This window comes from Myotis myotis, unplaced genomic scaffold (assembly GCF_014108235.1).
Source record: "Myotis myotis isolate mMyoMyo1 unplaced genomic scaffold, mMyoMyo1.p scaffold_m19_p_12, whole genome shotgun sequence".
Classification (NCBI taxonomy): Eukaryota; Metazoa; Chordata; class Mammalia; order Chiroptera; family Vespertilionidae; genus Myotis; species Myotis myotis.
The window spans coordinates 32,993,620-33,021,104 of NW_023416316.1; positions in this window are offsets into that span (position 1 = coordinate 32,993,620).

Consider the following 27,485-nt stretch of genomic DNA (forward strand, 5'->3'; position numbering starts at 1 on the left):
TTGCCTACTAGCTCTCTCTGCATGGCTCCCTTGGGCCCTGCATTTCTGAGGGGTGAGTCCGAGGAAATCCTATGTTCTCTTGAGTGTCACTGTTTATGACTTTCCTGTGGTATCGGGTCCTAGCATAACTTGCTGAAAGGTCCACAGGTAAACATAAAAAATAAAATCAAATATAGATTGACCTTCTGCTGCACTGCAATTCATGAAGCAACTTGAAGTCAGATGATTTCCAGGTTTATACTAGAGGTTTTTTTAGTTTTATTTAGTGCTCTGTTTTCCTCTCAATCCATGCTCTACATATCTATCTTGTTTATCAACATCTCAAGTGTGGTTTCACAGATCTATCAAAACTTACAGTAAATTAGAAAGGTAATGTTTCCAAGAAGATTTAAAATTACTGGTAGTAAAAGTGTGACCACAACTCAGATTGGACCCTCTGGAGAAGGCTGAGGTTTGCTGTTCCTGAAATGGTCAATTTCAGGTTGAGACTGAGGTAGCTTCCTGAGTGATGAGTGAGCTAAGGAGAAAGAGTTTAACAAGCCCATATGTTTCAAGTTATGTAATTTTTTCCTCCTGGTATAGATCCATCATGTTTTCTACAGTTATTTTTATGTATTTTCCCCCCTAAACACCATAAAATACAAAACAACAAAAAACACTATAGTGTTTTGTTTTGGTGTTGTTGTTAATTACAATTTAACATTTGTTAAAATAAGTCTGCTGTTTTGTGAAGGCACTTTGAGAAAATGTTTTCCATGACAATTTTTAGAGGTTTAATTATCTTAGTGTTGTAGATATAAAGGCCTCTCCCAAGTCCTCTCCATTAAATAAAAACAAACAAACAAAACCTAAATCATTCCTCCATTTTCAATCCATCACCAAATCAGGGTCACACACTGCTTCCAATTAAAAGAGGCAGTAAGCTTTAAGTGTACATCGATTATTTGTTAATATATAGGGAGGCAGAGAGAAGAAAGAAAAGAAGGTTGGGGTAAAGGGCTGCATTCCAAGTTTGCCAGTTTCCCAGGTGACTTCTCTATTTGAATTAAAATGCTGGTTTTGCTAACTCAAGTCAACAGAGACTGCTCTCCCCACAATTCCATACAGTCTATAAAGCATAAACCTCAAAGCAATTCAGTGGGCACATATCTGGTCGTTGAAATATTCTTTCATGGAAGGCACATTAAAAGAAAAAAGAACAGTCCTGGCTGCATTCAGACAGGGCTCCTTACCATCTGAATACAATACAACCACAAGGAGGACAGAAACTAGTTACAGGTGAACCTCAAAAGGCCTGACTGCCAGGTCAGTATGGACTCATTTAACTAATCTGCCTCCATGATTTGTGAAATCGAATTGACTCCTCCATATACTATGAGGCTAAGCAACAAATTAATATGAAATGCTTCATGAAGTGTAGCTGTACTCCACCCTACCCATTTTTGAAGTTAAATCAGTAAGAGGGATCTAATCTTTAGAATTCTTTATAATAAAACTTATTTATGCAGTTTTAAACTTTAAACTTTAATATATATATCTTAAATTTTTCCATACCCCCTCCCATAAATACTATCACCCCGTAACAATTTTTCTGTGCAAAATTATACATAAGGTCATTTTCTAAACATCTGATGAAAAATCTGCCTTAGTGAGGATTCAAAATATTAATTAAAATTTCCCCCTACTCATTCTTTAAAAAGAACAAATTCCAGACATAACTGTGGGTAGTATTTTAGCTTAATTAGATGCATATGCCCAACTTTGTTCTCTGTCTAAATACTAGGCATATTTCCAGCTTTGGATTTACAGATTTATTACATTGACAAACACAAAATGCAAAGTTAGACTTGCTTTAATATTGGAATGATTTTCTCCAAATGTTTCCAGACCACCAGTTTTCTCACATATGTCCACTGGGTGGGAGGCAGGGATAAGACACTGGCCCCTAAACCTGGTCCCAAATACCTCTGAATGAGCATATGGGAAGGTGGAGAAAGATGGGTCCATACAGGAAGCTGCTCTCAGCATCTTCTTCTAGGGTCTGTCTCTGGAATAGTATGTAAACAACATATACTTCATTCCCTGCCAGTAGATATAGTCAGTTGAGACCAGCATCCGAAGAAAAACTCACTGAAAGCCTTTAAACCTGGGAGAAGGAGAAATACCCATGCACAAATTCTGCCCTCAAATCTTCCAGCAGTGCTTCATGATACCGTGATGTACAGCATTAACCTTCAAGAAACTCAAGACAGAGCATATAAGAATGCTGAAAAGGTCAGACCTTCACACCATAATTACTACCAAAAATCCATAGGATACTTTCAGTGTTAAAATTTTCCAATTATTCACACTTAGAAATATATCTAACAGCATTAAAGAGGGAAATGACTTTTCTCTTCCAGGTTTTTTAGTTAATTGGGCAATGCCAGTTGTGCTTGTTAGCAAACAAGCAGAATACACTCTTTGCATTCTTTTTCTTCCATGAATTTTAAATACAATGGTGGCAAGAGTAGTTTTATTTGGTCTGAGTATTATAAAAGCTTTTACAGTTCTTTAGGGCATAAAAACAGAATTCTAAGACAAAAGATTTGGAGACCACCTGGATTTTCTATCCAGATATATGTTCATCCCAGAGTGTTTGGAGCCAGGTGGCTTAAAGTGTTTTGCTTTCATGAACTTGTCCCTTCTCATTTAAAAGACCTCTCGTTTTATAAAACTCCCTGATACCAGTTTAAATGCTCTCCCTCTTTTTTCTCCAATACTCTCAAGAGACTTGACTTGCTTCAGCAGAAGTAAAACTGTGCCCAGGTTTTCATAATAGATTGCATTTTCCACACACTCGGGAAGCAAGCAGTGGGGCTACAATTTATATCACCAATATCCAAGGAATGGCAGGAAGTAAATCTATGTGACTTCTTGGATCCTTGTGGACCATGCAGAAGCTTAGACCAGGATTACGTATTTACTATGACCTGCAAAGCAATTTGGGCTTTTTCAGTGTTGGAAAGGACAAGGAGGGAAGAAAAACAATGTAAAGAACAATTTAAAGAACACCTAGACTTTACATGAAGATGAAGCCTGCTATTCCTCTGTGTGTGTGTGTGTGTTTGTGTGTGTGTGTGTGTGTGTGTGTGTGTGTGTGTGTGTGTGTGTGTGTGTAATACTTGCCTTCAAAGAAATTATAATCCAATAGAGAGGACAGATACTGATAATACTCTATCATGCAAGATGAAAATACAAAACTACAATGATACACTTATATCAGAAAGTATGGGGTAGGCTGGGATATGGGTAGAAAATTTCATTTAGGGCATTCAGCAAGGCTTCCTAGAAGAGGTGAAATTTGGCTGAATAGGATTTTAAAAGGTGAAAATAGGGATGCAAGGAGTTAATTAGCTGAAACCCTGCAATTAAATACAAAAGCCACACTTGGCCTCAGGAGAGTTCTTCTATTCTGGTATTCAAATTACCTCACAGTGGTCACCAACTGGGCCAGACTCATGGAGTCTGCCACTGTTCAGTTCTAGAAAACATTACTGCTCCTATCTACAAAGGTAAGAAAGCAAAATTACAGCACTTGCTCTTTATAAAATATAAGAGCGGTTCTTATCAGATTGGAGCTACAAGAAGAAAAATTTAATATTTGTAATGTTTATATAGAGATTTATCTCTGAGACACTCCTCTCATATACATTATTTCCTGGTATAATCTAATATTTGCTAGGGATCTTCCTCATGTTCAATACTTTTTAGAGCTGTAATAAATAATCCAATTCAATTTAAAAAATAATAATGTTTTCCTCCAAATTCTAATAACCCTGTGATACAATCTGTCCCCAGTTGTGGTTACATGTAGTAATTTCCCTTCCTTTTCAATTTCTTTGTCAAGTTCTTTTCTTTGTCCCATTAATTTTTTTATATGTGGCTTTGGTTCAAAGAGGTCACAGGAGGTTGGTCAGGTTCTTTAGAATTCATAGTTTCATAAGATCTTTTCCATTTATTTATTTAATGTCCCAGATATTACTCTCCTGAAATATTAAATAAAACAACTAATGGGCATCATTGCTGACTGGGTCAGATGTCTCATTTGTACATTTAAACTCAACTGTCATAAATCTTGTGTGAGTCTATCTTACTTTTCTTTGTGCTAGAGGGTAGAGATGAGGGAGGCAATGCTGCTCATATATATTAAAACTATCTGCAATAGCAAACCTCTTTTCTGAACTAAAATTTCTTTTTAAGAAAATGGGCCCTTCTTCTGAAATAAGCGTTAATTGCCATGAGCATTTGCATTTATGATTTTAGGGGTTGATTTTAGCTTTCATGTTTAGATTTTACTGTCAGTCTTTTGCAAATTCTCATAGAAGATATTCATACAACCCAATTTAATATGAGATGTATAGTTTTCCTTGTTAATGAATGTACAAGTACACCATTCCTCAACTTCCCCTAGTTGCCTGGTAGGAAGTTGGACCTCTACTGCTTCATGCATGGTCTTGGGGGTTAGGTATTGACCAGACAAACCTTCCACGATAGCCTCTCTCTCCTGACAGTTAAAGCCAGAAGATGAACACATAACCTAAACATGGACAATGAGAATGAATCTAGAATCATGGGTGTGATGCAAAGATACAGAAAGGGTGGGTGGTCAGACACTGCCATGGCAGTGGTGTTGGCACCTGGTGGTAATGGCAGCATCAATGAGAGCAGTGGTTCCAATGACAACACCTCATCAGATGCATCTGTGGTGAGAACTTAGCTAGGTTCTGGCCTGGGTAACTGTCCTTGTTTCCTGCATATTTTTACATTTTGGTTCTCTGGTCTTTTACTAATTCTCTGAGTCCTAATATAGTTTCTACACACCTCTTTTAATTTTGGTGTTTTACTTCTTAAGATAGCCAAAGATAGTTTGAATGGCTTGTGTCTGAGAACCAGGACATATAGGAGGTACCATTATGAGAGCAAATTCACAGAAAAAAGGAATTATATCAAAGTCTTATTGCAACTGAAACAAAATGTATCTTTTAAAAGATGCTGCATCTTTTAAATAAATGAAACCTGTAGGAAAAATAAAGGGGAAATATAAAAGTTATAGTCATCTGGAACATCAATTATAAGCCTTAATGACATATCAGTGGAAATTAATTGTGGATATTGCTTTTTACATGTATTTCCTTCCTAAGACTGTACCTTAAGACTGTACCTAAGGTACCTAAGGTACAGTCTTAGAAAGGAAATACATGTAAAAAGCAATTACCACAATTAATTTCCACTGATATGTCATTAAGGCTTACTAACTAATTAATACAATTTTTCATCTGAGAACTGGTATTTGTGTGTATGTATATTTTTGCATTTATTTTACGTCAAACTCAAAGGAAGTTCTTTGTTTCACAGAAAATAGTATGAACAAGTGGATAAGAGACACTTTTTTTGGTCTTGATCAAATAAATTTGTAGCCAGCCTAACTTTATTAGAAGTTACTTTGCATCAAAAACTTCTCAAAGAAAGTCTACAAATTAAGCACTAAAATTTTTTTAAATAAATGTTTTGGATCTGGGATATGTGAATACCTTTGTCTTTTTAAAAAATATATATTTTTTATTGATTTCAGAGAGGAAGGGAGAGGGAGAGAGAGAGAGAAACATCAATGATGAAAGAGAATCATTGATTGGCTGCCTCTGCATGACCCCTACTGGGGATCAAGCCTGCACAACCTGGGCATGTGCCCTTGACTGGAATCGAACCCAGGACCCTTCAGTCTGCAGGCCAACACTCTTATCACTGAGCCAAACCAGCCAAGGCCCTTTGTCTTTTTAAATATCCTGTCAGAACTTAACTCCAAGAGTGGAAAAGTTTGGTTACTTGGGACATGAAGTTAGCTATTAAAAGACCCCCCTTTCCCCCTTTTAATCAACATGATTTTGAATATCAGATGCCACGGAAAAAAGTTCTCTGAAGAAGAAAATTGCAATATCTAAGACCTCCTTACTCAATGTGCCAATTCATTTTAAGTATTGTACTAAATTATAATAAGCATTTCTTCTCAAAACTAAACCTTTGTGGAAATAAATTCTAATTTTATAAAGGCAATATATGGTAAAGATTATTTTAATAGCAATATTCAATTCTAATAAGAGGATGGACTAGACTATACTCAGTACTGTGAGAAGTCTATATTGGCACATATATTCTGGAAAAAATCTTATCTTTTTATTTTGTTAAATATTTAATTATGAAGGGAAAACAGGATAAATTTCAGAATAAATGATAACTACCCTCAGGTATTCCTCCTATCTCTGTATAATTTCATTATATTGTGTGGCACACAAACATACTCATATCTCACTTATTTATGTTTACCATTTGATGATACATTTTAGCACTGTGAAGGTAACACATTGAAATGCTTTTGGGTTTGAATTTTATTTCCTATTATTGTTTTTAGCATCACTTTAGTTATTGTTTCCTACTTATATAGGAAACAATATAAGGAAAGCACCTATTAGGGCTTAATGATAGGGAATATATTTTTTATTCAAGAACATATTTAAATTAGAGGCAGTTACAGTGAGTGATGATACTACAGGTTCAACTCTGAAATGACTCCTAACCCTAGTTTTACACTTCCAATTAGCTCAAGGGACATGGTGAGCTATTAAAAAATTATCAAAGATAATGCATGTTAAACTTATCTTAATTAAATAAATACCATTCAACATGTTTTTGGTAGCTGACACAGAGGGGAGGGTTATGAATTTTAGGAAACAGTATCAGCGTTTAATACAATAGTAAAAGGTGTATTATTAAAAAACCAAGGAAATAATGGACTGATCTCCCTTATCCTTCTAGAACCCTCCTCTCCATTCTAATGCAAAGAAATACTTAAGATGGTATCATTCAATATGATTAAGCCCATGAAGGAGGTATGCATTTTCTGAATAAGGCTATGGTTGAGATATAATTTATTTGATAATAATAAAACCAAGATTGTTGTTCAAAGAAAATCTGAGATATCAAAATATGAATATTTCTCTTACTAAAGAAAATAAGAAGAAAAGAGAATGTCACTTTACAAAATTATCAGTCATTTTTCAAAAACTAAATTTGGTCTCCAGAATAAAATATAAGTTTATTATTTAGTTAAATACCTTTAAATCACAAAAATACATTCTCTCGCTGATGAGACTGGAATTTATCCAGGTATTTGATCAATTCTTTATCTAAATGTGACTTAAAGTTAATTAATTATTCATTTATATTTTTTTTGAAAACTTATATAACCATTATTCCTTAAATATTTTTGAGTCAAGAATGTATTGTGTAGTTTTCATAATTAAACATTTATCCGTATTTAGCTGGCAAGTTAGTCCTTTGCTATTTAAACTACACACTATTGAGATGACAGATTTTTCTGCAGGAAAATGGAAAGTAAACATGATTAATTCAAAATTTCTGATACTTTGGTGGGTAAAATGCAATAAATTCTAAATATGTTTCTTGCTTTTTATGTTTGTTTTCTTTCTTAACGCCCATAATGTTGTAAGTTATAGAATAAAAGCAGTACTTTAAGGTCATTAGAGATTATCTAATCCAGGGGTTGGAAAATTTTTTCTGTAAAGGGCCAGATAGTAAATACTTTTGTCTTTATAGGCTATATCATCCCTGTTGCAGCTACCCAACTCTATCACTGTAGCATGAAAACAGTCATAGAAATTACATAAATGAATGGGCAGAGCTGTGTTCCAATAAAACTTTGTCAGAACATGCAGTGGGCTGTATTTGGTCTGTGAATCATATCTTGCCAATCTCTGAAAGTCAACAACATCTGGTCTGTTATTCATTGACCACTTACCGTATGCCTTGCCTGTGTGAGGCAGTAGAGATACAAAATGTATCTGATTAGGTTCCTACCTTCAAAGAGCTCTGAAATTAGTTGGAGGAAATATACATGTAAATAAATGTGTGATATAATTTTTTGGGAAGCATGATGTGTGTAGAGTGTAGAAGGGGGTGCAGAATTCTTAATTTAGGAGCATAGTGAAAATTTCTTCAGGTATACAATAGGAGTCATAACACTTTGGGAACTAGAAATTGTGAAAAAGTTATAAAGGTGTGAATGCTCAGTTTTGATTTAGTATGGCTGAGGTATAGCATGGAAGTGGCACATAGTCAGCAATGAATATGGAAAGACTGATGATCTCCATGCTCCTTAAGAGAGGCCTGCTGCCCAGCAGGCGTGGCTCAGTGTTTGAGCACCAATCTATACCAGGAGGTCAAGGTTTGATTCCTGGTCAGGGCACATGCCTGGGTTGTGGGCTCGATCCCCACTGTGGGGAGTGCAGGAAGCAGCCAATCAGTGGTTCTCTCTCATCATTGATGTCTCTTTCTCTCCCCCTCTCCCTTCCTTTCTGAAATCAATAAAATATATATAATATATATATATATATATATATATATATTATTTTTTATTTTTATTTTTTTAAAAAGAGGCCTGCTAATGAACTAGATATCTTGCTGGACAGTGGGGACAATTTAATAAGAATACAGGTAATCTTATTTGCATTTTTGAAAGACACTCCTAGAAGTGCTGGGAATGATGCAGCAGAAAAAAAAAATAGTATGACTAAAGGCAAGGAAACCATGTCATGGGATATATATGTTGGACTAAACCATAAAGGTTTGAACCACGATGAGAGAGAGCATTGTGTACCTAGCATTTTATTCAGAGTATTTTCCTGCCAGGTCTTATATCTGCCAGAAAATGAAGAATTAATGTACAGAGTGCTTGAACTCTTTCAAGGATGATTTAAAGGACATTCCTGCCCAGCTGGTGTGGTTCAGTAGTTGAGCGTTGACCTATGAACCAGGAGGTCATGACACATGCCCAAGTTGTGGGTTCAATCCTCAGTGGGGGGTGTGCAGGAGGCAACCAATCAATGATTCTTTCTCATCATTGATGCTTCTATCTCTCCCTCTCCCTTCCTCTCTGAAATCAATAAAAATGTATTTTTTAAAAATAACATTCCTTGTTATCAGATATTCTAAATTGTTAATGAAAATGTGTCCAGGATGGGAAACATGGTTAATATTATGGTATTTCTAGCATTTGGTTAGGAACTATAAGATGTGATTTCTAATCTCAGCTTTGCCACTTCAAGTCAGATGTTTTTAAGTCACATTTAAAGTCACACTCCTTAATCTTTCTGAGCCTCAGTTTCTTTGTTGAATAAAATTAACTGTACTATATTTCCTTTCAAGTGTTTTGGAGATGACTACCTATTCTCCCAGGATTTTAGGGAAAATATATAAATGACTGTTCATCATTCAATGGTAAGTTATTATCATAATGTGAAGAAAGCATTGGAGAGAACTGTTACTCTTGATTCCCTCATCTACAACAGATAGGTCAGAGATCAAAGACTATTAATTTATTGTCAGAAATCCACATCTACCACAATTTTACCCAGCTCAGGAAACCAGACTCATGCAAAAGGAAGCCGAGAGGAACCCATGAGATTAATGATCCTTGTAAAATGGCTCATTCTGTGCGTTCAGGCTCCCAGCATTTAGTGTATGTGGGAATGCACACATGTATGCTCTCCCACACATCACACAGATGCACAATGCATTTAAAATCTCATCCTTCATGCTGAATCTTATTATTAATGCTATTTGCAATTTCCGTGGATATACATGCAATTTAATGTTTGAGATGTGTCCAGAGTGTCAACATTTTCTTATATAATGTCTCTTAAGTTCCTATTTGATCCAGCTCCCCTGGCACACAGATACACACACACACACACAATATACTACATACACAAAATACATATAAAACTCACATAGAATGCTTTATACACACAACACACAAATGCATGTAACACAAACATACCCAACACATATACTTAGTGATCATACCATACATGCAAAATACATGCTACTACATAGGCAAGCAGCACACACACAAAATATATAATATACACCACAGAGAAAATACATATAACACACACAAAAATCACAGACATAGCATGTACACAACACATCAATGGTGGGTTTCCCAAATACCAGTTGTTCATTTACTATTTTCATAACATTTGTTTTATTAACAAATCACCTAAACATTCATTTACCTAACATTTTATATGACTTGTTCAGGTTGTACTTCAGAATATTTTTTGTATTATTTTTCCTGCTCTCCCTTTTACTTCATCATGCTTGACAAACTCTTCATTGTCTGATTTTTACATATCCAGCTTATCAGAAATATGTGACAGAAGTGTTGGTGTAGATCTGGCATCTATCATCTATGAAGATATTGATTATTCTAACCTCAGTGGGGAGATCTACTCACATAGCAGTCTTTCTATAATTTATGAATAATTTTTTTTAAATAAGGATTATTTTTAAATTAGAAGGCACATCAGAGGTGAACCCTCTAACTTAGGCCCTGGTTATTTCTGCCCTACACAGCTAATAATAGCAACTTTATCAATAACTGTCTTGGAAATCACCTAGGATAGCATGTCAGAATACTGAAGGCAAATCGTCAGGTTGATATGTGTGCTGTTAAAATAATATGTCTCTCAATCTGCTCAAGAATAGAGTCTGTGAATGAACGTTTAACTTATTAAAATATAATTTGTGACAGTCACAGAAAAAAATACCAACAAATGTAAAATTAAAAGCATAACTACATAGCTAAAAGATTATATCAAGGACAACTATGGATTGGTTAGTTTAAATGGGAAATCCCAAAATTTATGGCAAAAATATTTCTTCCATAAAGACATCCCCAGATTTACATTTTAGCCATCCTATTCAGGTCAAAATACTATGAAGACTTTCCATATTGGTTAAGGTGAGAGAAGAACTGCCATCTATTCAAATTAAAAATTGTTGATATCATCACTGATTTTTTATTTGCTTATTTTATTAATTTATGAAGTATACTAAAGTCTTTTCCTCTAACTGTAGATTTGTCTATTTTTTATTATGTTATTTATTTCTTTATATATTTTGACAGTATGTTATTAGGTGCATATGAATTTAGAAATTTATCTTACTAATATATTAAAATTTTATCACCGAAACCGGTTTGGCTCAGTGGATAGAGCATTGGCCTGCGGACTGAAAGGTGCCAGGTTCGATTCCGGTCAAGGGCATGTACCTGGGTTGCGGGCATATCCCCAGTAGGAGATGTGCAGGAGGCAGCTGATCGATGTTTCTCTCTCATCGATGTTTCTAACTCTCTATCTCTCTCCCTTCCTCTCTGTAAAAAATCAATAAAATATATTTTAAAAAAAATTATCAACCTTAAATGCCTCTCTTAATCTGTAGTAATGCTTCTTATCTTAAAATCTACCTTGTTAAACACTTGTATAGTTACATTTTACTTTCTTTTGGTTATTGTTGTATGGTATATATCTTCCCATTTTTTTTATTTTCCATCATACAGTATTGTTATTTTTAAGGTATGGCTCTTGTAAGCAACTTTAACCCCATTTGAAAAATATTCACATTACTTTTAATGTCATTACATATATATTTGGGCTAATATCTAGCCTCTTATTATTTGAATTCTATTTGTCCCACCTATTATATATTCTTTGATAGTCTCTCCTTGCTTCTCTTTCCCTGGATTAATACATATCTTTACTATTCCATTTTTCCCATCCTATATAATAAAAGCCTAATATGCTAAGTGTCCAACTGTTCGTTTGACCAGTCACTATGACCCGCACTGACCACCAGGGGGAAGATGCTCCAATAGGTAGGTTAGCTTGCTGCTGGTGTCTGGCTCATCAGGACTGGGCAAGACAGGACAGACATGCCCTGGAGCCCTCCCGAAGTCCCTCTCTGGCCCCAATTGTGCACCGGTGGGGGTCCCTTGGCCTGCCCTGTGCTCTCTCACAATCCAGGACCCCTCGGGGGATGTCAGAGAGCTGGTTTCAGCCTGATCCCCACAGGCTGGGCCAAGGGACCCCACCAGTGCACGAATCCATGCACCGGGCCTCTGGTCTATTAATAACATTAAAAAAAAGTGGTAGGAGTATTTGAAGTGTTCTAAGGTCCTAACACTGTCTTGGAACTGGTAAAAATAATGAATTATATCACACTGACATAAGTAAAATCCCAAACTGAAACAGAGAATATATATCTTCACCAAAGCCAGTAAGAAATTTTAGTGGCAAAGCTGGGGTTTAACAAGAACTAATAATCATATGTCTAGTCCTCCAACAAGTCCTTTTGAGCCCCACTTCCTCTCATTTGATCTAAGACTTCATAGGACCTTTTTTGATAGAAATAAACTCTTACATAGAATGCCGTAGGATAGTTTCCTACTATTAAATCTTTGGAAGAGGAGTGAGCATGAAAGGGTTTCTAGGATTAGCAGAATAAAGATCTGAAATTCTGTTGTCTTTGAATTCTTCTCTTCTGTCTCCACTTCATCAAAGAGAGTTGTTGGTGAAAAGGAAAAGAAAGTGTGATGAGATGAGAGAAATGAACTCATGGTTCATTTCTCTCCACTATCTGGGCCTCAAGGTGAAAAGTCTGCAAGGACATTCTTCCCTGCTCACCAAAATAGAGAAACTTTGTAAGATGTAAAGTTCTCCCAAAGCAGCATCAGCAGTCTCCATTTGCCACCTCCACAGAATTTTGGAAAGTGCAGAAAGCTATTTAGTTCTGGACGTGGATTTGAACATCACTGGACCCAGAAACATCTGAGCAATGGTGCAGTAAGGACCTCTTGAGGAGAGGTGGATCCCTGACTATGACATTAATTGCTATCTTGGTACCAGAGCCAATTAGAGTAAACTAGAATGGAGCCACAAGTCCAATGTCTTTTCTTCTTTCTGGATGAAAAACTCCATCCCAATAAGGTGGGTGTGGCCACTTATCCCAAACCATTAATCAGATTATCTAACATTAGTTAAACGCTGTTGAGAAATATAATCCCAGATTCACTTCATTTTCATAACAATTTCATGTAGTAGATACCGTTATAATCACAGAGAAGCAGAATATTGGTTCAAATGGTGACTCTACCACTTTTGAACTGTATAACCATAGCAAGTTATTTAACCAACTTATGACTAAGTTTCCTCTTTTTAAAAATAAAGATAATAATATCAGCAATAACAATAATATCAGCAAGCCATTTAACACATTAATTCCATCCAATAGAGATTCCTAAGTGTATAATAAGACACGTTATTTTATTCATCTGCATTTTTTTTACTCCTTTTCCCATGGAGATGGATTTAATGAGAGGAGGGAAAAGGAGAGTTTCTCTCTAATACTTCCACCAGGGAGGACAGGAAGGAGAAAAAGCCTTTCATGTACAATGCACAATGCCCTATTAAATTACCTTTGCCTGGACACCACCAAAAAAAATATTTCTGTTGCTTTTGTTCATGTGTAAAGTGATGGTTATAATGATGCCAAGTTCTGATCTCAAATGGAAGGTGGACATAGGTTCTGGAAGCAATGAATTAAATAAGGCAGCCCAATTGTGTGCTCATAGATTCCCTCTCTCAGCCCTTCCCTCAAGCACCCCCTTGGAGGTCATCTCTTGAAGGACTCGGAAATGTCAGCCAGCAGCCTGAGCCATTCCTGACACAGATTTTATTCCACTTCTTAGTAAAAGTTCCAGCTTTGCCCCATATGCATCACATTTCCATCAGTACCAACACATGCATCTGGGTATAAGCCACAGCAAATAGACTGTGAGCAGGTCATATTTAAATTTCTCTTTCCATACTGACAAATGACATGGGACTCCTATGGGTGTACATTTGACACCCTCATGAATACAAAATAAATCTATTATGATTAGTGCTTTCACCTAGAATACGACATTAATTCATAATGATTGATGGGCTACTTAAGGTAGTAACCTTTTCCTAAGGTGGCTAGGTGACCTCCCCCCCATCCACTTCATTAGTGATATTCCCTGAACTGTATTTATGTAAAATGGTAAAAATATCATAAGTCTATTTATCTTTTACAGGGAAGCACAACTCCCAATATAACCACATCTTCTATCAACCAAAAATACAATTTTATTTCATTCCAGAGTATTTGACAATGTTTTATTTCAATCCTTGAAAAATAAGTGCTCCTAAAACTGAACAAAATGCTCAGGAATTGTCATTAAAAATAGTAAGAAGAGCTATTTATGCCTCCTTCGTTGTCAAAAACTACTGTTTAATTCCATCTTGGATAAATTAATGGTTGGCTTTGCTCACATGATTAAAATGATGTTTTCATTGATGCACGTGATATATATTTGTGAATAAATAAAACCTTGGGTCATTTAGTGTGGTTTCTTAATCATTTCTTTGGACTAAGTTATATGAGCAAAGGGAATCTCTGCAGTCTAGGTTCATATTGTTGTTTGGTGTTTAGAAATTGCTAAATAGGCAAGGGTTTAAATGTGTGGGTTTTTTTTTAAATTACATACATAAAACCAGCTGGGAAGCAGCATAGCATTGGTTTCGCATTGCTTTTCTGCTGGTCCTTTCCAATGTGATACTTCTCATAGCCTGGCTATCCATCTATTCATACTGTTACAGACATGCACCCCTTTTCCAGTATGATTTTGATCTCATGAACAAAGTGAAGTTAAATACACAGGTCATGCATGACACTGAAATGGTGACTGAAACAAGAACAACATGATGCAGAAGATAACAGCAAGGACAAAAAGAACTGACCTGCCTGGATTGTATTCTGCCTAAAAACATAGAGATTTATATCACAAGTAATGTAGACACTCTCTACTGCTTATCTGGCAGTGAACTGAGCCTGAGAGGTGTGGCCTAGAGAAATTAACAAAAGCAAGTGTGCTAGTTATCACACCCCAGTTTTGAGGGAGAACACACTGGTTCTTTAGTGAAGCTGCCTGGACAAGGGGCTGGAAATTTAGCCACTCCATCCATACATTGCCCTTGATGGTGTATGACTTTTAGATGATCATTTAACATCACTGTGCCTCTGTTTCTTTTCACTTAAAATTACAAAACCCATCTGTTTCATTACCCAGAGTTGCACTGAGGAGCAAACAAGATATTGTATGTAGAAGCACTTTTTCAAATACAAAGGCTGAAACAAAATCAAACATTTTGAAATGCTATTTAACCTCTCATCATTGTGTAATGCAGGAATCTAACATACCAGAAGCAATGGTGATTCATTCAGGCTAATATTTGTTGAGAGCTATCCCCATGTGTATTCAGAGGGGATACAAACATAAAATTTGTCATGACTAGAAAAAAAAAGGTGATTTATACACGTAAATAACTGTAATGCATATAAGCTAGGAGTGATGAGTGAAATAATCATCTATAAATTCAGAGGAGAATCATAAGGGCTTGTGGAAGAAATTTCACTAAAGTTAGGCCTTAAAGGATGACAGGATTCAGACTTAAGAAAGAGATGGAGAGGTGAGTCTTCTAAGTAAACAAGCAGCATAGACTAGGCATCAAACCTGGGATTCTCCTGGAAATTTCAAGGGGTTCTGGTAAGTATACTTTAGGGTGACTGGAGAAGGTATTAGGGAAATATTAATCAGTCATATTTATTGAGTGCTTGTATGTGCCATGAACTGTTCAACATACCCGGGAAAGAGAAGTGACTAAAGCAGACTGCCCTTGGGGGCTGACATTCTAGTGGTTGTAAATGTAGCCAAAATGCCTCTAGCCCATGATCTCTTTCTGCAACGTTCTCCATGATTATTCTCCTCCCAGAGCAGACACACACACACACACACACACACACACACACACACACACACACGCTTATTCATTTGGATTCTGTATTTTAGAGTATTGCCATCTGTCCTGTCCAAGATACACAACACTGATGTATCTGAGGAAACATGGCATTTCTCAAAACTTGGTGGGGAAAAAAATAAGGGGATGGGTCCAAAAGTGGGTAAAGAGAAGGAATTTCCCCCGTGGTTTTCAACACTTAATGCATATTAGAATCATCTGGGGAGCTTTAAAAAAATACCCCATGTCTGGGCATCGACTCCAGAGCAATTAAACCAGACTCTCTGGAGGTTGGATCCAGACATCATTATTTATTTTTAAAGTTCCTCAGGTAATTCAAATGTGCAGGCAGATTTTTTAAAAAGCATTGAAGCAATCAATACTCCAAAGGACTGTCTCATTTTTTTTCCTGCTTCCCTTTACAGCTTAGATAAGTGGGTAGATAATTTACATTAATCCTTACATCTTCTATTATAATCCAGTCAGCAGTCACAGAATTTTGGAGAATGAAAAAGCATCAGATTTAGGAAAAGGTGAGAAAAAGTCTGAGAAAGTCCAACTGACAGTCATAAGGAGAATGATTTGGAGGTGGCATTGAAGTTAAATGGGGAGAAATTGAAATGCACATGATTTCCTAGATTTGAGTATTGGCTTCACAGCTGACTTTGTGGTTTTCTCATCTATGTGTATTTTGATTTTCTCTTTGATAAGATTGAAAAATATAAAACCTTTTCCTCTTACCTTTCAGGGCTCTATTAAAACTCAAGGGAGACAGTATCAGTGAAACTGTACTGTAAACTGAAAAACTCTAACACAAGTTTGAGGGATTACATCCTAACACTGAAGCAACATTAGAAGAAAAAAAATCAGTCCTGTAAACAATGTCCAAAGCAGTATCTTTACTAAGCATTTAGGCATGGCAAGAAAAACTAACCCTATAACAGGTACACTCATCAATTAAAGTTGTTTTCTTTTTATTCAAAAATAGTTATGTTATTTATTTTACCAATTAAATCCCTATACAGAAGCCCTACTGCAAATACTTATTAATAATGGCAGAAAACAAAAACGAACTAATCCATATTGGATTATGCTAATTTAGTTTGAAGCCAAATAAGGCGGAGGACGAAAGAAAACTTGGGGAGGAGAGAAAGCCTTAACATTTCATGAAGAAAGCAGTAAATCTCAGTGACAGAAGATAAACTTCTTGGGCACCAAAGCAATGAAAATGGTGTTGATCTATGTGTCTGCAGATGTGGCTCCAGGGTGTAATCTGTCCAGCTGCTCAATATCAGGACAGCCACATGGGCACTACCGCAGGGAAGATGAATAGGAAACCTCTTAGTTAGGGAGATAAACACAATTGCTACTGCTAGTTCTTACATGGAAAGCCCACTGATCTTCACTGTCGGACAAAGGAAGTGCTACTGACATATTCTGAGGCACAGACAGTAAATGACCTGGCCTCAAACCCAAGGGGGTGATGAGATGCAGAAAGACAAAGTTCCACTTGTATCAGTTCTCTCAGGGTGGATAAAGATTTCCCACAGGATTTCATTAGGTAGTGCACGGAATACATTTACAAAGCACAGAACAATTGGGAATTTTGTATTATACAACATGTAAAATATTGTTATGTGTAATATATACAAGCTAACCCCCAAGGTCAGGAAAGATCAGAAATATAAAAGTTTGGGAGAGAAAAAAAAATGGGTTGGTATCTTGGCCAATGCATCAATGACCCACTCCATTAGCACCAATGAAAATCAACCCAACTTTATGCGAAAGACCAGTTCTTATACCAGCAATCAGGAAGGGAATAGAACTGTCATATGAAAATCTGGAAGAAAACTTGCTTTAAAAATAAACACTTTGGCCCTCTCAGAGTTTGCAGTCAAGTAATATGCCAAATTCAAGAAATAACCTGGATGTCTCTGAGCAAACCCATGCCTCTATTTTACTTATTAAAGCCAGCACATTGTTATTCATTATGTGCATATTCATTCACCAATTACAACATGTAGGCACAATCCTAGGTGAAAGTAGGAACAAAGAGGAGACTGGGAATCAACTTGCTAAGAGCTCACAACATACTAACAGGTGACACCACATACAAAGCAGCAGTACAGGCAGAAAGTGCATTCCCTCAAACAGTACCATAGCCAGTGAAAAGAGGGAGGGAGCTTCCTTCTAAAAGGCTTGACCAAGAAAGACTAGCACTGCTTTTATTCTCCTGTCACTTTTATGATTTGACCTAAATTTGATTCTTCCTCATTAAAATTCTCTTAACTATTTCTCGGTGGAATAAATAACCTTAGGTTAATTCTCAAGAAACTTGAGGTTCTACCCCTAGTTTCAAAAGGAGCACAATTCTGACACTAAAGATCTATGCTGGTGTCCAGCCTGCAGAGCAGTTCTAGGTCATTTCTGACCTTGTTTATAACTAGCGGAGGGATTTACTTCCAAGCATCCATACAGGGGCTGCCCACGTTAATGGCTACCTTGGCATTACGCGCACATGTTTCATAGCTTTCATCAGACTGTTTCAAGCCAGGAACTACTTTAAGGCATTCCTCAGGTCCTCAGGTCTGAAGTGCAGTAACCGTTCACGTCAGGGGGAAGTGGAGCTAAGTGGGCTCCCCAGGACCTAGACTGAAATGGGATCGGGTCCTGGGCAGGGCCAGGGTTTCTCTCAACAAAGATAATTTTTTTTCTTGGCTTGTTATTGGGAAAATTTCCATGGTCAGACTTGTGCTTTTCCCTAAAAGAATGTATGTGTTGAAATAGTAATATTATTTTCAGGTCATATAATATATATGTGTTGAAATGGTAATATTGTCCTCAGATCACATGACATTCAGATATACTACTGGTTCTAACTAAAAATGGTAAAAGCCACTGAATTTGAGAACATAATCCTAGTCTTTATCTAACAATGTTGGCAACCATTTATCAGTGGATTTTTTTATAAAGTGGGTGTTGAATGGTACCCAAAGCAGGCATTAATAATCTTTACTGGAACAGAATGAATGGAAAGGAAGAAAACTAAAAACTTTCTGTTTGGTATAATTGTAGTTTAATGTGTGTTATTACATCCCTGGATTGACTTGTATGCGGCACAAGAAACCAGTTGATTTCTGTGGACAAAAACAAAATACCCAAGCCAGATATTTATATTGTATGTAGATAATCACTGCTTGACTGACTGAATTTTTCATGTTCTAACCAGCTGTTTTAGCATTTTGTAGACACAGCCTGAATTATTCCTTCTACATTCTACTAGTCCTAAATTAAAGTGACAATGTGTTTGTGTTTAATAACATTTTCTAAAGTTGATAACTTTGTAAACAATTAGATGGTTGGCCCAGCTTCCTAAAACACAGACATTTCCCAAAGAAGATTGATTGCTCTGGGGAAAAAAACAACACACACACACACACACACACACACACACACACGCACACATGCACACATACACGTGCGCGCGCGTTTCCTCATTTCCAAAGGGCAGTACAGAGACCACAGAACTAAACTGGCCACCATTTATTTTATTTGTTTCTGGGACCTACTTTTCAATAAATCACATAAGTGGTACATAAATTTATTCTAAATGGCTTAGCTCTATTTAGGTGCCTATCAAGAAAAATGGAAATGTCTATTCCAAAGTTATCAAAAATTTCATGATAGCGATTTTTTATTTAATTAAAAGAGAAAGAGAGAAAGAGAATCAAATCATATCCCAGGCAGGTGGAAGGACACCGCAGGCAGGGCTGTGTTTTCCAATGGCATCCAGCAAGATAATGAGTCCATGTCTATGGAAATTGATTCATTAATATTTCATCGAGGCAGCTTCAGAGCAATTCAAGAACCAGCTCCCAGGAATTCAATCAGTAAATTCAATGAATTGTTGAGCTTAAAATACCAGGGGGGCAAAAATATACATATATTTGGCATGTGTGCATAGTTATACATACTGATGTGACACGTATATGCACGTGAATACAGGCATACATATTAAAACACAGCACATGGAAGAGACTGTCATTTCTAGGCTTAAACCCAGTCTCACCTGCCTGTATTTTTTTACTTGGGAAGACATTCCAAATAAAAGTCACTGTGTTGAATATCATTCTTTTGCTCAATACCTGACTCGGAAAGCAAGTTAACAAAAATGTTAGCCACAACTTGTTCCCTGTAATTCACATATCTATTAATAGAGTCCCCTCAATCAATTAACAGCACATAAAAATGGTTCCCAAGGACCCATGCTGGGGCTGGAAAAAGAGGGGAGCAAATGATTCATGGCAGAAGGGCTGCTGGTTTGGGGCAGAGCAGGCCATTTCCCATGTGATATACTCATTGACAAGGGCCAGTTGGAGAAATAGATTCAAATGATCAGGTTGGCTAAGTAATTGGTCTTTGGATGTCCCTAAACACCAACCTATAAATAATTTTATTTTCATTTTGGATCAATGTCTTCTAGCCCTTGTCTAACTAACCTGTATTGATGTCTTTTTAATTAAACCATGCGTGATATGCTCGCTCGGCGGTGGGGCATACTGCGTGTGCATGCTAGGAATTCCAGATAAGGTAATTATGCTATTTGTCACTGTCATGATTAATGTGTGACAGCTGTTATGACAGCTGTGCCACTGTTTTGTCACAATACCATGTTCATCCATAACAAAATTAGCTGTCGCACTCAAAGGTACACACTTGCTGCTGTTTCTTTCAGAAGTCAACAATGAGAAAATCGAGAGGGAATATTACATGAACTCCATGACAAACAAGAAAAACGACATCTTTATTTTTTTTTCCCTTTAAATGATGATATAACCTGCCTGCATTGGAAATGCAGATAGCTCACCTCTAGCAAACAAGCTGTCACAGGGAGCCAATCCGCCACTAATCTAGCTAACAAGGCCTCAGTATGTGAGGGGTTTGCTTCATAATTTGAATCTGCCTTGTCAGGCAAGCCTTTTAGATGTTACCCAAATTAGCATTGGCTGGGACTGTTACTGCTGTCAAGGTGGAAAACTGGGAACGCAGAGTTATAATAGGAAGTGGGAGAATGATTCACCCTTTCCTTTGGGCGTCAGTGAAGTGAAGCAAAATGGGAGGCTCTTCCTCCACCTCCCTCAAGTCAGCCATCCCTCCTCCTGCATCCACAACTGGGAGGGATGCTCTCAGGAGCTGATTCCAAATAGAGATGTGCATTGTCAGATGAAGGCAGTTATTAATGTTAACCAATATTGTTTCTTACAAAGCCCTAAAACTGGACTATACAACCATAGAAGATGCTGATGTGAAGAGATAGATGACTACAATAATAGCATCATTATTCTATAGCTTTGGGTAAAGTAGATGCTGCATATGTTCAATCAATTTTTAAAAAAAGACTCACATAGATGTCTATGCATGATGAAAAGGAAACACATCAGAAACCTTGAATGTCATCGAAAAAAATGTCATGTCAGATATGCATATCTAAGTGGACATATTTTCTCTCTTAAAAGTTAAAGGGAGAACAGCTAGCTATTATTATTTAGTGATAAATGATTAGTTTGATCTACTGATTATATTTAAATATTCTGATAATTTAACCAGCAAATATATTGTGCACTTTTAATAAGGGCACTGTTTAAATCAGGCCCATCTGCACTGCTTCTCCCAGCCCTCTTCTCCATAAACAACCCTGAGACAGAAAACTAAATTATTCCAAATAATTATAATGATTACAAAGAAACTGTGACCACCTGCTGCTGACTCTTGGTAGTCATCAGTCAGTGAAGGATTTAATTAGAATATTTATCAACAATGACCGAAGCTCCTTTTAATTTGCCCGATATCTTCATGCAGGAAAAGTAAACTCTGCAAATTCAAACAATTAAGAGGTGCTGAAAAATCTGGGGGGCTGCTGAAAAGATTTCAAATCAGGACAAGGAAGCTTATTCAATTGTTCAAACTTCTTTTCTCTGGGATAGTTATGTGATCCCTTGATGATCTCTTTCACTTTGGACCACTGCCTCCTTTCTACCTCAAAGGAGACCAAGACTGTTTGTTGCCATAATATTACCCAGCATAAAGTGCTTAACCACTAGATCACAAGGGTTTTGGTGTGAAGGGCATGATAGCTGTTTCCATGTGATGAATGTTTGTGTATTTAGAGCATCTTTGTTAACTGTTTCCATTCATCCTGAGAACTTGCCTATTGAAAAGTGCCATCTTCAGGGTCCACCACCAATGCCATCTCTTTCTACAAGCCTTTGCTAGAATGTTGTCCCCATGTGCTCTTGCCCTTCCTTTGTTCTCAACTCCCACTGCACTTACTGCTTATTTGTTTGGTTGTTTAATTTGAGATAATGGTTATTTGTGTGCTTCTCTTACCCATGGGCTCCCAAGAGACTAGGAAATACTTTTTTTTCAATTGTTTAATTAATTCCTTACTGTAATACCATCTTATACAGAGTAGGCTCATTTGTTCACATTTATGAAGTAAATCAATTAGTGCACAATTGAACTTTGAGAAGTGTTTGTGTACTGTAGTATCTGTATTCAAAGGATACTTAGGAATTTAGGAGCTATTTATATGTGTGTAACTTTTTATAAGTGAACATGAAATATTTAAACAACAAAAGCTCCCAAGTGATACCAAACAGACCACTTTTAATATCAACTGCTATACTCAAAAAGGATGTCAGATAGTGGGACACCTGAAATAACCATAGTAAACAGACTCCGAATTAAAGGAAGCCTTCCAACCACAGAGAACTTATTCTTGTCTAAGGCCAGGAAGGTCTATGGAACATCTCTCTGTATAGCTGAAAAGGTACCCATGGACAGTCACAGGTAGTACCAAACAGAACACAATTTTGCAGGAGTTTTGTGGGAGGCAATTTTTGCAGAAGGCAATTACACTGGAGGATAATTGCACTTCCAGAGTTCCACAGGCCTGTGAAATTACCAATTAAGTACAGAAATAGCTGTAGCAATAGAAATGTAGTAGATGGGTTGTGCAGAGCAATGGCAAGCTGCAACTTAGAACTCTGCAATTAGGAGATAAGCTCTAGTACCAGGGACCTAAAACACCAGGATAAGATGGGGGTACAGAGGTCCTCCTATGATGCATAATTAGCAGCGGGTAGGAAGAGGACCCAACTCAAAGTCTCTCAAACTCTACAAAGACTTCTCCCTGGTAAGGGAGAATTAATAAGTATCAGATCCTACTGGTGCTTTACTTAAACTTAATTTTTAAGTTTGTTTGTTTGTTTTTGGTTAACCATTTAGTAACCAAAATGAGACATTTTGTCTCATGATGTATGCTTGTTTTCTTTAGAGGCACACTGTAACCATTATTATGTAAATGTACAGTATAACTTCACTGATTACAATGGGCGGAGCACAAATCAGTGAACTGAATTTCTGGGACCTTGGTAACCTGATATCATATTACCTGCTGACTAATCCTTTCTTCTTACATATACCAGTTCTTACACTTGTGCCCGCGGAATTAATCTGATGGGTTCCTCACTGATCTGAGGATAGAAGAGAATGTTTGAATGGTATCTCAAGGGGCGTCAGACTCTGCATTTCCAATAAGTTTCCAGGTGGTGTCAGTGCTAGTGGCTCACAAACCCAAGTTCAATAGCAGGGATCTGGACTGTTTTCTTAAGGTTTGATTTCTACGCTACAGACAATATGCATGATCAGTTCATCTGATTACATACTTGAAAACTTTGCTAACTCTAACAAAATTCACATAACACTAATTTATCCTCAACAACAACAACAAAGTATGGCTAACAAGCCATTATCCTATAAAAGAGCCTTTTTATAAGACCAGATGGAGTCTCTTGGTGACCGCAAAGAATCAGTTGAAGTTGTGAGACTAAAAAGGCTAAAAAGATGAAAAGAATTGAGCAGGCAAACCTATTGTCTGGCTTGAGATGTGCTCCTGTTCCATCCCTCAAATAATGAAACCACCCTTTTAATATATAACAAGTGGTCTTTTTAACCCTTCTAATAAACCCTCTGCTTCTAGGGATCTTGTTTCCACTTGACAATGGGTATTCTTACCTGAGCAAGAGTATGCTCCAACCACCACCTAGCCCAGTGATGGCGAACTTATGACACTCGTGTCAGAGGTGACACGCGAACTCATTTTTTTGGTGATTTTTCTTTGTTAAATGGCATTTAAATATATAAAATAAATATCAAAAATATAAGTCTTTGTTTTACTATGGTTGCAAATATCAAAAAATTTCTATATGTGACATGGCACCAGAGTTAAGTTAGGGTTTTTCAAAATGCTGACATGCTGAGCTCAAAAGGTTCGCCATCTCCTAGCCCAATGGTTCTCAGACTTCCCTACACACTGGAATCACCTAGGGAGCTTTTAAAAATACTGATGCCCCACCTCTAATATACTGATTTAACTGGTCTGGCATAGAACTTGGGTGCTGGGATTTCTAGAAGCTCTATAGGGATTCTCACATATAGTTATGGCTAAGAACCATTGCTAATGCTGAATGCCTCTTTATGTTAATGTGTATACAAGTCACTTGAAGATTTTGTTAAACTGCAGTGTGCTTCTAAGTGAATTCTGCAGATTTTGATTCAGCACTATGTTTTGCAGATTGATTCAGTGAGTCTGGGGTGGGGCCTCAGGCTCTGCATTTTCAATGAGCTTCCAGGTGGTGCAGATGCTCCTGGTTGAATAGCAGGGATCCGGGTGGTTTTCATTTCCGCACGGCTACGTCTACTCTACTGGCCATATCTAAGATCCATAGTGATGCTTAAGTGGAAAGATTTATGTTTATGGTCATAGTCCAACATTCTTTTCAAACTATACCCCAACTAAATCTGAGTACCCTAGTTACAGACACAATTAAAGTAAGGACAGCCAGTAAGAAGAAAATACCTTAAAAATGAATATTCATAGCCCAGGCAGGTTGCTCAGTTGTTAGAGAGTCAGCCTGAGGACAGAAGGATCTTTGGCTCGATTCCCAGCCAAGGGTACATACCTGGGTGAGTGCAGAAGGCAACCAAAGGATGTGTCTCTCTCTCATCGCTTCCCCTCTTTCCACTCTCTCTAAAAACTAATGGGGGGAAAATCCTCAGGTGAGGATTTTTAAAAACATGAAGATGTGTAGATATGTACTTACACTCCCCTCATCAGAATCATTTGCTTTCATTGTGAGTTTTTATTTCTTTTTTAGAATTCACTTAAAAACACAAATCTTTCCCCCACACATGTGCAGGACATTTTGACCACTTATTAGTTTATTTTATTCCAAGCATGTCAATGTTTTTAGTATTATGTGACAGTTTTCTTATATTATAAAGCAGAAAACCCAATGATATATTGGTGTGGATTCTTGGGACAATCCCATTTGGGGAGGCTGGTTCTTTTAAATAAATACTACCTTGAAAAAAGCATTCTTCCTTCAATCACCAGATGTCTCTAAAACATTTTAGTTCCGTATGCCTGAAATATAAAGCAGGCAGTGAATTAAACTTTCAACAATGCTGAAAGGTAAATTTTGCCATGGCCCTGTTGAAATTTCAGAATTAAGTGAATTTTGAAGAGATGAGATTGTAATCAACGTTAAGTTTCCAATTTTTTCTTTTTCTGCACAAGAAGATGAGAAAGCACATGGAAAATGTATTCACCTAGTCACCACTTTATAGGAGAAAAAAACAAAACACCTTCTTCTACATTTTCACACCACCCCATACTAGAATTACCCTTCCTCTACTGCCCCATGGGCCAAAGCCAGTTTACAGTCTGCTTTTGAAAGAATGGCTTTTGAATTTTTAAATAGTGTGTGTGCATGGATCAAAAGAAGAATAATACTTCATAAAGGTGTATAAAATTCAAACTTCAGTATCCATAAAATTGTATTGGAATATGCCATGCTCATTTATTTATGTGTTGTCTGAGTCTGTTCTGTGCTACAACAGCACAGTTGAGTATTTGAGATGGAGACTGTGTGGCCCTGCAAAGCCTACAATATTTGTTATCAGGTCCTTTACAGAAAAAGTTTGCAGACCTCTGACTAGAGACAAACAGTACTCACTTTCTGTCATTTTTACTTGAAGTTGAAAATGCACTATGTTTTTCTAAATTTTATTTATTTTTTCTTTATTGATTACGGTATTAGATATCTGTCCTTATCCCTCATTAGCCCCCGACCCCCGCTCGTGCCCTCACCCCCCTAGTGTCTGTGTCCATTGGTTATGCTTATATGCATGCATACAAGTCCTTTGGTTGACCTCTCCTCTTTACCCCCACCCTCCCCTGCCTTCCCTCTGAGATTTGACGGTCTGATCAATGATTCTCTGTCTCTGAATCTGTTTCTGTTCATCAGTTTATGTTGTTCATTATATTCCACAAATGAATGAGATCATGTGATATTTTTCTTTCTCCAACTGACTTATTTTGCTTAGCATAATGCTCTCCAGGTCCATTCATGCTGTTGCAAATGGTAGGAGTTCCTTCCTTTTTAAAATGCACTATGTTTTGCAGATTATATTGGGTTCTCAAGTTTTGACCCTGTATCCCTGTGTGTGTATATGTATGCAAACATGTGCACACATACACATAGACTTATTATGTAGAATTCACTTCTGCCCTAACAACCAAAAAGTCTGAATAGCATCTGCTTTAGAACCAATCCTATTTCCTTTCCCTAGCCACAGGAATGGAGTTCTTGAAGAAGGGAGTTGAAGCTTGAAAGCAGAGAGAATCACCTTTGCCGATTGCATGCTGCCTATTCTGGCCCAGCTCCTAAAAGCTGGGGTCTCTAACATATGCTACAACTTTTCTCCCAGGTTTTCTGTGTGGAGACATTCCAAAGGAACAGACCTTCCTCTTGTTGCAATTTTCTATTAAGAAGACTTGTGGCCAGAAAACAGAAGAGAAAACTTTAAAATACCTGAGTACATATGAGAGGTAGCTGGGGTAAATTATCAAGGCTACAAAATTCATTTTCTTTTCCTTTTTTCTCCTAATTTAAATAAAAAGCAGCCAGAGTTTTAACTTTTATGAAAAACATGAATTTATATGTTCCTTTTCCCTAGGACATGGCATTGTAAAAAGGATTCTCTCTGGACATGTATAAGGGGAAGGGGAGAGAAAAAAGGAGACAAAGAAATGCCTCAAGCTTTCATGTTATTTGTAAGAGTTTGTAGATGGAGCTGTCCTGATGACATAAATATGTTAATGGCTCTGAATTTCAGAAGGGACATTCAATTCTTTTGCTAAGATATTCTGGAACTATGATTGTATGACTCTGAAATCAAAGACATACAGATTCTAAGACTCTGGCACCTTTAACAGCAGCATGGTGAAGCAGAAAAGAGAGAGAAAACCCAAACTCCAATTCTCACTTATAAGTTCTATTGCCATGGACATGACCCCTAAACTTCTTGAGTCTCAGTTCCTAAATTTTGAAAGAAAAGTAATGCTTCTCCAACTTCCTCTAGGGCTACACTGAGAATTGAATATGGTAATATATGTTAAATGCATTTTGTTGATTGTAGAGAACTAATCCCTTTAAAGATAGATAGTTTTTTATCACTGCTTACCTTGTCTCCAGAGCTTTATCTCATTACTAATTAATCGGATTCCTTTTAATACCTACAGGAACTGAACTTTTAAATCCAATTTCTATATTGTAGTAGAAAATGTATTGCCAAGTGTCTACA